This window comes from Penaeus vannamei, unplaced genomic scaffold (assembly GCF_042767895.1).
Source record: "Penaeus vannamei isolate JL-2024 unplaced genomic scaffold, ASM4276789v1 unanchor189, whole genome shotgun sequence".
In the NCBI taxonomy this organism is placed as follows: Eukaryota; Metazoa; Arthropoda; class Malacostraca; order Decapoda; family Penaeidae; genus Penaeus; species Penaeus vannamei.
Genome location: NW_027213193.1, coordinates 5001 through 5786, shown reverse-complemented (window position 1 = coordinate 5786; position 786 = coordinate 5001).

Sequence of the window (786 nt, the reverse complement as noted above, 5' to 3'; positions counted from 1 at the left end):
TGTGTATATCATCTTCATCAAGGAGATAACGTCGACGCGGGCGCATAGCTGTATCTGTCCTTTGTTTGTAGCTACGAGGGTCCCTCATGGCTAATCGCCAGGCAGGGGCATGGCCCATCTCAAGCTCCTCACGACAGTTGTGGTCAATTTGCCCAAGCCACTTCTTCCTAGGGTGTCTCACAGGCCTCCTCCACCCAGGGTTGTCTTACAAAGATATTTTGTTGGGCAGGATTATCCTGAGGAAAGCGAGTCAGGGCCCTGATTCACTAACGCACTTACGATGGTAAAATCATTGGTAACTAGACAGCGGTAGTATTCACTAACAACTTGCCATCGGGTTACCATGGTAAATTTTACCAGTGGTCAGAGCACTGGTAACTTCTTGGAAGATGATGTCATCACGTGTTATCTCGTCAAAAAATCAATATCTAATCAAAGTTTTAGGTTTTCTTTTACACCTGATGTTACTAATATGATGGCAAACACATATCGTAATACAGACATAGTAAAGTAATGTAAATTTCACATGAAACTAGCAAGAATAAAATCCTTACAAATTCTCGTAAAATTATAGGCCTATATTATACTAGAATGCATGGAATCGATAGGTAAGTGAACTCCTATTGAATTCTTCTATGACATAATTATTACAATTGATATAGAAAAACTACCTTGCCGATATATAAACTGGCGATACCAACGATAAACGAGTATAGCAATTTCTGTCTATCGGCATTTTGACAATAAACTCCAAAGTGCATGGTCAAGAATAAGCTTGAAATATTT